Below are 12,476 nucleotides of genomic sequence, written 5' to 3' on the forward strand. Positions count from 1 at the left end.
TTATCAATTGTATGTTTCCCTACTACTCGACATATATTGCACCACAACGTAGGCCCCATGCTCAGCCCTGCTTGGGCTTCCGGCTTCAAAGGAATTTGTCCTCCTCCTACAGTATAGTTCGCAAAGACCATTCAGTGGTCATTGTCATGCCCCAGACCTTTACATTTTAGGCACCATACCCTTTTGCATGCCTATGGCCGAACTGTTCTGTCCTACTTCAGACTTTACACTTCGAGGCAAATATTTTGCAACTGCACATGGATCTACTGAACCCCTAGATTTGGATCTTGCATCGGCATTTCATGCCGTTTTATTGCAATATCCAAGGCCTCTGCCTGAGTTGTAATCTTATGTTGTGATAGTGCAACCCTTAGGAGGCAAGAGCCAAGCCACGAACCACTCGCGGCGTTGTCCATCTATTAAGTTCATATTAGCTTCGTGGATTTTACACTTCAATCTCTGATCCAACTCCCTAGGGGTCTCACCTTGTTTCATCATGATTTCCTTGAATCCCACAATCGACTGCGCCTCGGATTTAGGCCTATTGAACTCTTTATTCAGTGCGGTTTGGATCTCAACCAACCTAGCGTTTGGGTTATTGTTAAAGTACTTGATGTACCAAGTTAGCACGTGAACCTCTTTTAGGATGCCCTGAGCTTCCCATACAACTTTTATGATGAACCAGAACTCGTCTGGGTCCTCATTTCCCAAGCCCCTAAACAATGGTAGCTTCACTGAATTTGCCATGTTGAACTATGGTGGAGGTGGTGGTGGTGTGGGTGAAGTCGTAAGAGACAGTGGTGAAGGTGGAGGTGCTGTGGGTGGACGTGACAATTGAACTGCACTTCATAGAGAATCCTGACCTACTCCCTCTTTGTCACTCAAAGGAGGTGAAATCAGTGGGCTATATTCAGGACCCTTTCTTCCTTCGTCCCTGTAAGTCTTTCCACTTTGCGTAGCTCTGACCATCAAGGTAGCTACATAACCCGTTATTAACACAATAACATATTAATCTAAGTATTTAAAGACTTCAAGTACTTATCTCGCGAATGTTTGAAAAAGCACCGCTCCGCCTCATTGTAACTGACTGAGGTATTGACTGCGAATTTTGTCACAAACTCTCCTATGATGCGATCGAGCCAATGATCGAAAATGTGAGCGATCTTATCCTCAAAGGCTTCTGGTCTCTATACCCAACTAGAAAGGAACATAAAAATATCTCGTGGATATCTGTATATAGGTACCTGTCTAGCCACTATTCCTTTGTGAGCCATGGATTTCTATTCTCCTGTGCCGTGAATTCGTGGATATTTCTATCCAACCAGTGTTCAATCTCTTTCTTAGCTGGATTCTAGTGATATGATGTTACACATCTCTCATGTAGATTCTTGTCCGGGTAATGGAACCATTTGTTGGCTTTGTGGGACATGACCCAGGTGCAACGTTAATCAACCAAACAAATCACTACACTACTAGCCCTTTCAGCATCAGCCTGTGGAGCGCGGACTAAAGTCTCACCCAAAGCAGTATGGGGGGATGTTGGAACCAAGTTTCCACACACTAAGATAGTCGTGATGTCGATTTATACCTCCTGCTCCTGCCTTCACGTAGGTGGCTAAGCCTTTAGGGCTTATCGTTCTTACCTTGCATCCCACGCTTTAGTACCTCTGTGAATGTGTACGGTTGACCTTCGCATAGCCCTAACCAATGGTTCAGGTACTTTCACACTGCTATGACAGTGTATTTATAGTTTCCCAAGTTATCTCAAGTTTTTTACTTATCTTACCAATCAATTACAGTTAGTGTCACATAAACTGATATTGTTTCTTGCATTCAATGAACAAATATAACCACATACATTTGCGCATCAAATAAATACTGTAAAATAAACCCAGATCACAATATAATCAGGTGCATGAACAGAAACTAAATACACAGTAATTGTAGAATACTTATTTTTATTGATATCTTCTAGTTTAATACAGAATGTATCTACCCTACGCACATAGCTACAAGAGTCTATGCACATAGCTGTGGAATTCCACCCTAGGCCTTTGCGCACTCAACTACAGAGCCTTTACCTATGCTAAGACTTGAAAACACTTAGAATTTTCTACCAAAACCTTCCCAAGATTAATTTTTCTAACTACCTAAAGCTTACTTAGCTCCTTTTTATACAATCCCATGGTTCCCAGACCATGGGTAGATCTTTACAGCCGACTTGACACTTTACAAAATAAGGGCAGACAACCCTTTATGACTCTTGACAACCCTTTATGACTCTTGACTCTTGACTTTACAACTTTATTACAAATTTGTCCCAAAACATGGGCTTTTAACCCCAAAACTGCACTTGGGGGAACCCGTTCCCAATGCATCCTCACTTAGGACTACACAGTCCGTAGTGGGGTTCGCTTGGAAGGAGGATTAATCAGAGGATTGGGGAGTTTGGTTGTGAAGAAATTGTTGGGAGTCAGATTTGGGGAGGTTTCCTGAATTTTTGGTAGCAAGTTACAATAGTTCCAGTTACAGGCAGTGAGTTCCATTATTGGAGGAGGGCCAATCCCCAAGTGGTCAAAATTGGCAGGTAAAAACTAGGGAAAACTGTTTCTAGGTTTTTTTGGGCTTTTGGAGATGAGTACATCCCCAAAGTTGCAGAAATTTTTGGATTGCTTTGAGGGGGTATATCAGAGCTTGAAGTTAGCTAGCAATGTAGTGTTGAGGGGACAACATAGTTTTATGGGAGCAACAAAGTCACAGTAGTTGGGAACTTTTTGTATTATTCACCTTAAGCTTGTAGCTTGCCTTGTGCAAGCCCAGGTGCACCTCATCCAACTTCTTTATACTCCGACATATTTGATTAATGGAAATTGGCCATTTGGGTGTTGATGAGAAATTTTTGTTTATATGTTCCTTAATAAATAAAATTTCATTGTGAATGTTAATATTTGTCTTTGTTATCACTAAAAATATTCCATTAGGCATATTACAGTGGTATTAGAGCATGTTTTTGGTGAGGGTGGGGAACAAGAGTGAGTGATGCCACTGAGATACCAAGGATTGGTTTTCCAGAGAGGTCGTGGTAGAGGCAGAGGCAGGGGTTGAGGTAGAGAAGAGGGGCCAGACACATTTTTAGACACTGAAGTGGAAAAAATCAAAGGCTAGATGGAGAACTAGGAAGAGAATGAGCAACCCAGGAGAGGAAAAAGGACTAGGTCTTAGAAGAGTTACTAAGGACAAAGCAACATATGATGAGGCAAGGGAAATTGATGATGGACATGATGTAGCAGGTGATGGGCTTGTAAATGGGTGGAAGGGTGGAGAGAGAAACTCATGGTGAAGGGGGTTCTAGAGTAGGAGGAGGTAGTTGTACCTATCATCTTCCACACACCCCACAATGTGGGCAAGCTCACCACCCCACAATGCCTCATTTCATGGAGGAGGCCGAGTCGGAGAGAGAGTCGGACCCAATTGCAGATTTGGTACATTCTGTTGCATCAGGAATTGATGAGTATGAGGGGTTGGATGGCTGCATCAAGAGGGTGATGTATTTTGGGGAGTACATCCACCTCAAGGAGAGGTGCATTGACGTGGGTTGTAGGCCACTGTAGGGGAGGAGCATCCAACAAAGATGTGCAAAAGCTATCAGGGAAAATTACACTCCCAAATTTTGATGGGTTAGAAAACAGCTAAGCTAGGGCATGGATCCAAAAACTTGATACATACTTTCACCTGAATCCCATGAGGGACACTGATGCCATATGTTTTTCCACCCTTCACTTGGAAGGTGATGTTGCAGAGTAGTTGTATCATGGGCTGATCACATTGGGGCACATTCACATCACCATTTATATAGAGTTCACTAGGAGATTGCTGGAGATGTTTGAAAGGAAGGATCTAGAGCTACACTTCCAAGAGATGGCCCGCTTGAGATGGATGGGTAGTGCAATTGTCTACATTACAGAGTTTCAGAGACTTGCAGTCATGGTGACAAATATTTCAGAGGCATGACTAATCATGTTGTTTATGGAGGGGCTTGCTGAGCCTCTATGTGGCTGGGTGAGGGCTTATAAGCCCACATCAGTACATGATGCCATTTCTAGGACCCAGGACATGATTGATGCAATGTCCAAGAACTGGGGTTTTGTTCCCACGAGACCCACAACCCTAGAGGGGATTAGAGATGTGAGGCCACCAAAGATATATGGAGGATGTAGCCAGTTTGGTGATGACACCCAGAGGGACCTCAGGAGGAGGAGGTTGTGTTTCACATGCTAGGAGCCTTGGGTACCACGACACAAGTACACCAAGGGCAAAGGCCATTTCATCGAGTTGTTCTCGGATAGTGAGCCTGAGGAGGAGGACGCTGAGGTAGGAGACGATCTGGGAGATGAGGGGGGACCATCATCAAGAGGGCCACCACCACCACCACCTAGAGGAGGGTTGTTTTCCCCAACTAGGGGAGTCCTCACTTCACTTCGAGGTGTGTCGAAGTATTTGAAACACAAGATTAAAGGGACTATACATAGACAATGTGTGTTAGTCCTGGTTGATAGTGGGGCCACCCAAAATTTCATTGATGCCCAGATGGTCAAGCATATGGGAATCCAGACAGCTGCATTTGAGGGTTCTCAGTTTTGGTACCAGGAGACCGGACCATGCATTGTACCAAGTACATACCTGGGCTGAACTTGAAGATGGCAACTGCTCACTCACTGACCATTTCTTTGTGGTTTATGTGCGTGACACTAATGTGGTGTTGGGTGTCCAGTGGTTGTACGAATTGGGGAAGGTCACGACTAATTGGAAAAATCTTGAGATGGAGTTCCAGGGTCTAGATGGGATGCGGGTAATACTGAGGGGAATCCACTCTTATCCCACCCTCAGACAGTTTCAACTCACCATATGGAGGAAGATATATGACACGGGGATGTGGAGTGTGTAGTTGAGCTATGGATTTTGATTTGGGGACAAAGGCACAGGTCGTACATCCAACATACTAGCCTTGTTGGAGAAGCACCAAGGGGGTTTTTGGGGATGTCCCACTAGGTAGACTGCCAGATCATGGATTTGAGCACACTATTGAGATAGATTAGGGGGTGAATGCAGTGGTCAACACCACTTATAGGCACCCGAAGGCCTATAATGATGAGATGGAGTGGTCCATTTAGGAGTTGTTGAGGTTGGGGCACATCGGGCCTACCTCGAGTCCATTTTCTTCTTTTGTGGTGATGGCGAAGAAGAAATATGGGACATTGTCCATGTGCATAGACTATCGGGCTCTCAATAGGAAGAACCTGAAGAATAGGTACCCCATTCCATGCATAGATGAGTTGATGGACAAGCTAATGGCAGCTAAGTACATCTCTAAGATAGATCTACGGTCGAGGTACCACCAGATTCACATGAGGAAGTAGGATATTCCGAAGACTACTTTTCACTGCCATTATGGACACTTTGAGTTCTTGGTGATGCCCTTTGGGCTAATGAATTCTCTAGCCACATTCCAGTCCTGTATGAACATGTGTTCCATAGACAATTGAAATGCTTTGTTTTAGCTTTATTCAATGACATACTCATTTATAGCAGAACATGGGAGGAGCATCTTCAACATTTGAAGGAGGTGCTTTTCATACTTGACGAGTAGCAGTTGTATGCGAAGTTTTCCAAATATGAGATTGGGCTAACATATATGTTGTAGTTAAGGCATGTGATTGGGGAGGATGGAGTGAAGGTGCATTAGGAGAAGATTCAGGAAATTCTATATTGAACCACACCTAGGAATGTGGCGAAGCAATTCTAGATTGGCATATTACAGTTATCAAGATAAATATTTTGACATCATAATACACGCAGGGCTAATAGAATGGGAGAATGAGAAACTCAATAAATATGGTCAATACTTTTTTTAAATCTATTAATAGCATCCCTGACTTTATACTCCTAAGACACCTAATTGAATGCTCAAGCCTGGAAACTTGCTCCTACAATAGACCATTGCAAGGATCACACTTAACTTCAACATGTTCTCACTTATGTTCTAGTCTAGGGTCCATGTTTGTTTTCACTTCCACAATTTTTTCTATGTATTATTGCACTAATCATGTCAAGGCTACAAAGGAGGCATGCCGAAAGGTTGCTCCAACCAAGGTTTGGTGTACAAAAAGATACATGGTTAGTGATGATTATTCTAAGAACTATTTAAATTTCTCTACAAGATGGATAAGAAATCTCTTGTGCTTAATTTTTTTCCTTTTGAATTTTCCAAAATGATGTGGGATGTTGTTGGGGATGACCTACTAATGATGGTAGGGAGATCTTCCATTCTGGTAGGATGGGTAACCTTTAGAATCAGGCCTTGATCAAGTTGATCACCAAGAATTCCATAAAGTATTCCATTGGCGACAGGAGGCTTATCGTAATGTTGAATGTATCTTATAGGATTCTAGCAAAGACCCTTGTCTTTTGAGCACCCAGAAGCTAGCTACATGTATTGTCTGGTTTAAGTAGATCAAATTCATTTTTGACAGATTCAATTTGGTTACTATCATCACAGTGTGGTAATATATGGACTTGGCTAGAGAAACTGGCCAGGAAATGTTGTTGTTGAAGATTGATTATGATAAACCCTACAACAGGGTCGATTGGAAATTTATCCTTCATACGCTAACATGTTTTATGTTTGGCAACACGTTTTTTTAAATGGTCAAATTGATTTCTAGTGATGCATCAGACATTTTTTTTCTGACTGGGAAACCATTGAACATAATTGTATTACACAATTTAACCAGACAAGCTTACGACTTAGCTCACTATTTACACATCATCGGAACTCACACTTTGGAATTTCTCCTAGATGTCAGCAAAGCTCAGGATAGGGTTCATGGCATTCTCATCTGGGATAGGAATGAAGTGATAAGTAGTCACTTTTAAAATGAGTCGGTCAACAATGCCTTTGAGTGTTTGGATACCATTTGCAAAGAATCTATAATCATGGTGAGTGAGGCCAACTCAGAATTATAGTTTATTGTCCCTGATGCTTTTCCCTACTGGCTCAACCACTCTTAGAAAATAGTTTACATATTGTGAAGTACCTAGGGATCCACTTGGTAGTTAATCTCAGATTTGGTAATAGAGTAAGCTAGGAAATCATCAAGGAAGGGTGAGGTTATCAGGGTTATTATTAGAAGAATATAATAGAATATTTCTAATTACTTCATCAAGAGATTGATTCTTACAACAAAATTTTGTACAAGAATTTTATGCATTGCCTCAGCCATTTATTACCTCAAGGATGTCTTTACCTACTATATTTATATTTTCGATACTCATGTTTCAAAGTTCTAAACATTCTCAATATATTTACTTGTTCAGAGAGAAAATTCAACCAACTATGTAATTGTAAACTACTAAATATTCATGGTTTATTGAGTTTTGCCTCATGTTTATTTCCATCTGAATTAATATTTGGATTGTTAAAATTCACTGATGTACAATGATTAACAAACTTTATTTTGATCTAGAGTGCAACTCATGTGCTTATTTCTACAACATCAGTAACACCAACCACCCCTGCACCTATTTCTACAACACTAGTAACACCAACCACCCCTGCACTAGTTACAAGAACGGATAAGTCTTGGTGTGTTTCTAAACCAAATGAAAATCCCAATGTCCTCCAACACATTCTAGATTGTGTACGTGAAGATGGAGAAGACTGCAGTTCCATTCAAGCATGTGGTCCATGTTTTACAACAAATATTGTTGTGGCACATGCTCACATGAAATGAATTCTTATTACCATCTAATTGGTCACCACAACTATGATTGTCATTTTTCTCAAACAAAGGTTCTTACACAAGAGGATCCAAGTACCTTTTCATATTTTTTCTATAATTGTCACTTTAAATAATAGACTTGAATCTTTGTTACTCAAGTCTGCACTTTAACTAGTGTTAAAGAGCCAATAACCTCCTTTTAAAATGGAACAAATGAGTTGTTACAATTAGAAGGTTCCTTGTTTGAGTTCCTCTCAAGAAACTGGCTATCCAAATACCCATGAATGAAATTGCTAAGAAATATATAGATACTCTTCACGTTTGCATGACCACTTACTAGCACTTTCTTATCACAACCCAATTTTTTTCTTACTTTAGGGCCTAGTAACAAACCTTGTGGATATCATGGATTTGTTTGTGATTATATAGTTTAGTGTCTATTATTAGTCCTTCCCGGATTTTATTTTTACTAGCTGCATTTGCATTCCATTCTTAGATACCAATTTTTCCATCACCCATCCCCCAAAGCTATCAAATGGTCATCTTGATCTGTCAAATCCAATATAAGAGTATATTTAACCCCATTCCTTCATATTTTTGCTTGCAATAAGTTGTATTTTAGGTTTGTTATAAACATATTTGGGTACTTCAACCCCAATCTTATATGTCGATAAACTAGGGCTCTTTAACCCCTAAAAGTGTTGTTCCATACCCTAAAGGATCATGGTCAACTGATTACATCATTCCCCAAAAGTTCCACGTAAAAGACCACTCAGAACTAGCCAAAATTGGACCATACTGACTCCTCCACTATCAGGGTGTGATGCATACTGACTCCTACACTAGTCAGGTGTGTTGCATACTGAAGAGGCCTTCTGTGGGGTGTGATGAACGAGAATGGACCAATGTCCGAGATAGTTTGCTAAGTGGATGCTCATGGAATCTTCTGGAAACTTCTCATATGAGACTTACCTCTCTGAATTTTCCCAGGGATGAGTAAGAGATCTAAGAAATCTCCAAGTGGAACCAAGAACAACAAGTGGAATGACACTAATCAAAAACCTAGAGATGACTCACACCCTTGCACACATCTATAAATGGATCCCTCATCTGAGAGATCTAGAGGCTGGACTTTTGTAATTTGTAAGGAAGTGCTGATAGTTTGTCATTGAGAAGGAGCATTGTATTTTTGGGTGATCTTGCTTTTCATGAGGTGAAGAGGGCTTTGATGCTGGGAGGATGATGCTGGATTAGACAGTTGGGTTGTAATTCTCCCTTCATATTTAATAAAGTTCTTTGAGTTTTCCTCCATAGAATTGTGTATTTGTGAATCTTGTTATTTGTGAGTGCCATTGTATGTTCAATGTATTTCTAATTCTACATTACTTATGATATAATAGATTAAGATGATTTGATGGTGTTTTGTTACTCTGTCTCTACAGGTATTATTTAAGCGGGATAAGTAGGAGAGGAGTTGAAAGCTCTATCAAGGGGGAGAGAGATCAAGCAAGGAGTCAAGCTGAAGATCCAGGTTGGTTCCTTTGCCTCTCTCTTACCTATCATACATGGAGGAAATCCCAAACTGCTTTGATTGTTTGTTTCTAGGATGGCTGCCAATCTTAGAGGGTTAGCAGATCGAAAAGACACTAGTTTTCCTGGAAACAAAATGGCAACTCCACTGGGGAGCGAATAGTTGGTTTGTTTGTTGTTGTTGTTTGTTTTATAAACTATAGATGAAGCCTGAAGTTAGCCAGATAGCCTTCGAACTGTTCTTGCTCTGCAATTACAAAGTAGATGAATGCTGCTTCAATCAATCTCTGGTTTATTTTATGAATTAAACATCTAAATTACAAGCATTCTAGATTCCCTTTTGGTAGCTCAGTAACCTCCCAAGATCATACCTCTGTACTTTTCTCTTTACTATCCATCATAGCTCAGCGTAACTCACTGAAATCAACTGCAAATTTGAGCCAAAACCCATCTCAGTTGCGCTCCCAGGCCCATCGCACTGTCTGTCACTATCTACTAGTATGCATCGCACCTCCCGAGCTCATAAACTATGATGCATCCCTGTTTCTGTGAAGCCCAGGTGCGATGACTGACTCATCCGATTTCTCTCCTTGAAATTTGGGGTTTTTTGACCTTGTTTTCAACTCTGTTTAGTTGTTTTGCTACTTGTGAATAGTATCTCATTGATGAAGCCTGCTTGCATTACATAGTTCAGCCTCCATTGATTAGGATTAGTAAATGTTTTTATGTATTTGTCCATCATTTACAATCCTTTTTCGAAAAGTTGCTTAAATCAAAGTGTCGTTTTGGTACAAAAAGTGTCATAATTGTCGTTTTGTGTCAAAAAGAGAAAGTCACGTTGAGTCTTCCTTTCCTGGTTATTCGATTGAACTTTTTGTCATGCGCTTGATTTGATTTGTTGATATTTGAAGTGTTGAAAGCATTTTCTATTAGAAATTGAAAAGTGTCGTTTAGTCTTCCTTTCTATTTTGAAAAAAGAAATTGTCGAAATGTCGCTTTGAGTAAAAATATTTCAGATCTGTGCTCTACTTAGTTTTCCTTTTTGGCATTTTTCACATTAAGGGGAATGAAAAACAAATACATGCATTTTCATTTTCATTTAGGTTGTATGCGAAAATGATTTAGGAAAATTGCATTTTGTGTGTGATCTTTGCTCTTTGTTTGAAAGAAATTGAATCTTCTTTCCTTAGTAGCTAGGATTTTCATTGTTAAAAATAAACAACGATTGTTTATCATCGTAGATTGCATTTTTAGGAATTTTACATCTACATCACGCAGTGAACCATTAAAAAGCAAAATTTTAAAGAAGATCAACTCTAAAATAAATTTCAATGAACTTAAAAACGCTTTGGAACCTAACGCAACACATCTAGAGGTCTAGGCTAGAGACGTGTTCCGACGTCATAAAAAATAGTAACTATCATTTTCATCGAAGGTTGGGTGATTCCTACTCTTTGATACGACAAGTGCTAGCATGGACTTGTGCTCCCCATATCATTGAGTATATATTGGGAGACCACAACAGGCTCATATCCTTTATCCATTAGAAGCTGTGTCTACTGCCCTATAGATCGCAATGCACTGAACACAACATTCGTGAAGATTGACTGCCATACATAAGTCCTTGGTAATTTCTCTTTAATTTATCACCAAAATGTATATTGCAATTTTGCGATTGGTTTGGTAATCCCTCTGTCTAGATTTCCAGAGTAGTCACTTTCATTCCTTTTCGACTCCTTAAAAGAAAAGGTCCATCTGAGCACTTGTCACTTCAGGCTCATTAAAAATCGAAGGGGAGTAGAGTCATCTTTAGCTTTTTCTCAACTCTTAAAAATTGAAAAATCAAAGTTGTGTCAAAGCGTCATTAAAATGTATTTAATTCGGAATAACATTATTCTCCCCTTAATTTTGAGTTGATCAAGTAATCTGCAATCGTGGAAGAAATTCAATCAAAACCCCATCGTTCGTGGAGACTAGCGAGTCAACCGTCTCTGACTCAGGAAACGAAACCATTCCGGGCAAAATGATCTCGTTTAATTGAGTCCAATTCTCCTGGTTTATTTGAAACATGTGTTTCAACATCGTCAGAGACTACAGTTACTCCGATCATTTCTGGTACATCTGCCTTTACAGAAGAAGTTCCGCAGTTACAATAGGACATTAGAACTGATCCTAGTGTAACGGTAGACACTTCTATACTTGAAACAGCTCCAGCTAGAGCTGATCCAGAGACTGAAGTTCACTTACCTGAACATCTAGAAGTTGAGTTCTAGAATTCAGAAGGTGTCACCCCTCCTGTATCTGTCACCGCAAAATCTATACCTTCTTTGGCTCCAGAAATATTTTATGGACCTGATGGTCTACCTCTTCCACCTGGACTAATTGCTATAGAAGAGATAGTAGAGGATCTCCCATCCAGTACCCCATTACATTTTGGAATTGGGATCAACTTATATAGTTGTTTTAATCATCCTTCATCTTAAGTTCTTGTCGAATTTCTAGGAAATATTTTGGATAGACTAAATATGTCTAAGCAACCATCAACATCTAGGACTATATCATCTGATACAACCACAAGAAAAATTCTTGTTGTCATTCCTACGATGTTTGCTGGTATACCATCTATCCCAACTAGTTATCAATCACTAGCTGGAGTCCACTCAGGGACTGCTTTGATGACATGGTTTGTTCCAATTTGATCATCCGAAATCCCATCTGGTATTTCTTATGTTGAAACTCAACAAATTGATCTTGCATGCCAGTATCAATTTGGGCATACTAGTCTTCAAAGACCGATATATCCTTTGAACACTGGACTGCCACCATATGGAGGGCAGTATGCTTTTTCATTATTCCCTCTTGGAGAACAACCATAAGAGAGTTCATAACAAAATTTAGGTCAAACTGGAATTGCATCTAGCAGTTGGGTACCAATATTGATTCAACAACCAAGGGTTGCATATTCGATGCAACCGATCCAACCTGTGTCAAATATTCCAACTACGCCAGCTATTGTGACTGTGTCACAAGTGTGGAGCAGTAAAAAGGGTCTTTTTCACCTCTATTTACCCTACATTAATTATCAATCTAGGTACAATTTGTTATCTCAAAGCGTCTACTCAGTTTGAGGTGGTCATTTGTCAAGAGTAATGCTAGTAGTATAGTGCT

The sequence above is a fragment of the Pinus tabuliformis genome, chromosome 2_2, assembly GCF_031772625.1.
Source record: "Pinus tabuliformis cultivar Carrire ecotype Pingquan chromosome 2_2, CPIR1, whole genome shotgun sequence".
Lineage (NCBI taxonomy): Eukaryota > Viridiplantae > Streptophyta > Pinopsida > Pinales > Pinaceae > Pinus > Pinus tabuliformis.